Genomic DNA, 4,764 nt, shown 5'->3' with positions numbered 1-4,764 from the left:
ACTGACAGGATTAGTCCGGAATGAACTTTGTCACAGCTCTCAATTTATAATGGTTTTTGGATTTTCTTTAATGTTACTTCTGTAATCCAACATGTAAACATTTCTTTCTATCGTTTATGATATTTCAACCTTTCTGTTACTAATTTTTAAAAAGTATTTACATAACTGATGAGTTATTACACTGGCATTTATAACTTCCTCTTTCGATCAGAAATCGTAAACATTATATACACTAAGTGTAATTTTTACCGCATTGTATGTTAAACCTTCAAATAACCAATATATATGATCTAAACATTTTAATTCAAAGCTATTCGAATCAGTTACTCTAAATAAACTTGAACCGGGCGCGTTTAGGTGGTTAGCAGGCAGACTGTTGATTCCAAATCGCTCTTTGCAGTTTGAGACTATTAGTACGTTATAAGAGTGACGGCCAAATCCCCAATATTCGATTAAAGTAAATCAAGAGTTGGCGATGTATGCTGTAGTGGATCAGTTCAAAATTAAGGAAGGCCAGCGGAGATAGCCCTTTGCTCGAATATCCGAAATAAAGAAACAAAATAAATAAACCACAAACCTATTGTACAATTAATTTTATACAGAACATCTGGCATTTGCTTGACTTTACTATCCTGCATGATTCTGCTCAAATCATTGTCGTATTTTGTTAGAAAGTTCTTAAAGTCTAAACACTCCAGCGTGTTTTTTTTTTCTTGGGATTTCGCCAGCATGGGGGTGGTTATTACACAACTCGCGTGATCATTTAATAATCTCTCGTTAAATGTGTATTAAACTACTACACATCTGGAATATACGATCTTGTGACTTGGAATAATAGCTCGTAACGTCGCTTTAACTAATAACTCTTTATAGCATTTAATAGTAAATTGACAGTCAAATCCTCTGGAGTTTTATAAAGCGTAAATGTTTACAACATTCTTCAATAAATGGTTATGAGAGTTAAATGTTGGTTTAATAATTTGACTGTTGTATGCCATGACGAGAGAAAATTAACTCTTGCTTAAACATTGCTTAAACTCTATATATTATTATAATTATCCTGTTGTGAATATATCGATGTATATGCAGACAACATTATTTTTATATGCCTTTTTTGATGGTTTAAATGGTACTTTTTTAATTGTGATGTAGCAATGGTAAAAAAAAGTATCTATGTTGCTAAGTATGCTTTAATGCCCAACATACGGGTTGTACATAATGTGCCCTTATAAGTAATCAAAGGGTTAAGAACAAAGCTTTTTAACACTTGTTTTAGTTACTTTGCTAGTTTCACTTTCTTATCATATAAGCACATCGGCTCAGTAGTAAATCTGACGGCTTATAACGCTAAAAATTGAGTTTCGATACACGTGGTGGGCGCAACATAGATAGCCCATTGTGTAGATTTGCACTCAAAAACAACAACTCAATTTACCACCCGTATATTTTATATAAATAATTATAATCGAAATATAAAACTTACTTAAATAATAGTTTTAGCGGAGGAGTAGTCCTATAGTGTTGAATCTTTATAGACTGTATCTGCCTGGACGTTTCGGCCCTTATGCTTTAAACACAGAGTCGAGGCCCAGCATGGCCAGATGGTTAGGGCGCTCAACTCTGTGGGTCGCGGGTTCGAATTCCCATCCCACCAAACATGCTTGCCCTTTCAGCCGTGGGGGCGTTATAATATGACGGTTAGTCCCGCTATTCGTTGGTAAAAGAGTAGCTCAAGAGTTGGCGGTGGGTGTTGATAACTAGCTGCCTTTCTTCTAGTCTTTCACTGCTAAATTAGAAATGGCTAGCGCAGATAGCCCTCGCGTAGCTTTGTGCGAAATTCAAAAAACAAATAAACAAACATAGAGACGAATAAGATGTCTACCACAATATATCAACAGATGCAATCCATTAAAGATTCAAAGCTAATACCCGAAAAAGATATATTTCAATTAAATCATTTTGTTCTTTACTTGACATTTTCTTGCCACTTTTCCATCTGTTTCGATCGTTTAAACATGAGTCTTTTTTTAAAGAACTAATATATTTTTGTTACATAATACTCAGAACTTTAATAAAATTACGCTTTAAGCTCAGTACTTTGCTTGAGGGCTTATAATATTGCAATTTAGGATTCAATTCCTGCAGTAAGCATAGCGCAAATAAGCTATTGTACAGCTTTGCACTACACATTAAATGACCACAGCTAGGCCTCTTGGTAACTCAGCAGTAAGTCTGAGAGCTTATAACGCTAAAAATACCTGAAGTGGGCGCAGATAAACTACTCTGTAGCTTTGTGCTGCAAAAAAAAACTAATTAAACCCCACATTATTCCCCCAAAGTTTCTTGTTTGTCTTCTTGGTATCTGAAACGTGAGCCCAAAATTTTTACCCAGGGATGATGAAAATACTATTCCTACTAGCTTGTTTGCATTGTTTTTGTAGGATTATTGGATAAACCACAAATAAGTTTTCAAAAATTGATGTCACACATTTTCTCACGGTTATATCCGGCATGGACGTGCGCGAAAGGGTTAAAAAAAAGGACATATCATTAAGTGACGAATCATTTCATGAATGTCTAGTAGCTAGTTTTATAAGCATAATCAACATTTTGCTGTCTGAGTCAGCTGTAATATGGCGATTGGCATCAGTGCTTCCACCTACACTTTCAAGGAAATGTCTTTATTCTAAGGAATTCTCGAGGAAATTCTGCTTGTATAAGGAATTTTTAGGACACTGAGGGGTAAACTGCAAACACTTAAAAAAGAAAATTTGATTTGTAAATTGTAACATATCAAAATCACGTGATTCATGACATTTTTAACGACACTTGAAAAGTTCATTATGATTGGCTGTTTCCAATAAGCATCAGCCAGTCGGCATAAATAATTAAAACTTTTTTATCACGACGAATACAATCAACTAATGTCTTATACAGTTGTTAACAACTAATGACAATCTAGGTTTAAATTAATGTAAAATACAGATTTTTTTTTCATTGCAAGAGCGCGCTTGATTTGTCTAGACTATTATAATCACAATTTATATAAGTTATGCATGAAATATTTAATATTTTGGAATAACTATAAATTCAATAAGATGTAATAGTTAAAGCAACATTACAACCACACTAGCTTACAAAACTAACTTAGCTAAACATTAAAAACTGGCGTTTGTACATTGATATTTTGTGTTATCTTTAATTAAAAAGGTATAATACTTGAATGGAAAAAATTTAGCTGCAATAATTTAATGAAAATTTGGCACATATTAGAGGACCTCAAATATACCTCAATTCATGCAAAGAACCCTGTTCATTATGCCTCTTACTGGTTAGGGCCTCACGCATGTGCGACGTAGCGCTTAATCCGGCTCTGAGTGTATAAGCGAATTTTTGAAAGTGTGGGTGTTTTCTTTTAGCAAAGGCACAGCGGACTATCTCGTGTGTCCACCGAGTGGAATCGAACCCCTGATTGTAGCACTGTAAATCCAAAGACTTACAGCTGTCCCACCGGAGGACAATTTTTTAAAAATGGACACAATTATAAATACGTATGTGTATATATTTGTAACATCAAAGAAAACTTTTTTATTGAAAACAACACTTTTTTGATTAGATCATTCTTGAAACGTACATAATCTTTATATTAACCCAGATAAACACAAATAATGTGCCTTGATATTGCTGTTTTAATACTGAGTAAAAGTTAATGTGTTTCTCCATTGAGATGTTAGTTTTCATCACATTTCGTTTTAATCGATCCAAACCTCCTTTTAGAAACCTTCTTTTCATTTCAGATGTCATTGGGATTTCTCATAATGTCTAAAAATAGGCCAGGCTAGAAGCTCCATTCACGGTATTGAAATAAAAAAGGCGAGGCGAAAGTAAGACTACATTTTCGGCAAAAAGTATAAAAACGCACATTTGATGTCAAGGTAAAATAGGAAAAATGCTTAAAAGTTTAACCGGTCCACGAGCCTTCTAGCTGATTAAGGCTGACTGAACGATGCGAATTCAGCACGCTGGTATATGCATATATAATTGTATGTATTAAATGCGTATATTTAAATGTGTATGTTTATATATATATGTGTATTATAGTAATGGATTTTGTTTGTTTTCATTTTAGTTATACACATTTTATAACATTTTAAAATATTTTTTGAGTAAAAGCATCCGTTTTATCTGTTTTCATGTTTTTGTTATCCATTCTTATTTTTTACTCGATCACATGGTACATCTTTATAGACATACAATTGGTGTTTGTTTGTTGTTTTTTTGTCATGATGAGGTTAAGGTAGCCATAGAATATTTTAGTGAAATGTCATTCTCAGTTTCTTATGTTCTTGAAGAAGTGTGTTATATCATTAAAAATTTGCTATTGGTTATTATATTTAGTTGCGTTTTACATCTCCATGGCTTATGTGTTCTGTTTTTTTAATATTCTTATGTCTGTTTATTGTTTCTTATAATATTGTTACGTCTCCGTTTGTTAATTAACTTTCCGTAACTTCGTTCCGACGAAACTTTAACGACACAAGTCTTTACTTAATAAAACTGGTTTATTCTTTCCGAATACAACTTTACGATACACTTATTTTCAACAATTGCGCTAAAACAAACGCTATATCAACGAACGTCAATAATACTCCTGACTGCAGTTCAATTACTCACTATCTTCACACACACACATTACATTATTATTCTCCCGTCACGTTGTCACCCTCTTTTATATACCAGACTACCCTATATCAAGTAAATACT

The sequence above is a fragment of the Limulus polyphemus genome, unplaced genomic scaffold (genome assembly GCF_000517525.1).
Source record: "Limulus polyphemus unplaced genomic scaffold, Limulus_polyphemus-2.1.2 Scaffold2590, whole genome shotgun sequence".
In the NCBI taxonomy this organism is placed as follows: Eukaryota; Metazoa; Arthropoda; class Merostomata; order Xiphosura; family Limulidae; genus Limulus; species Limulus polyphemus.
Note: the sequence above shows the minus strand (reverse complement) of the source record.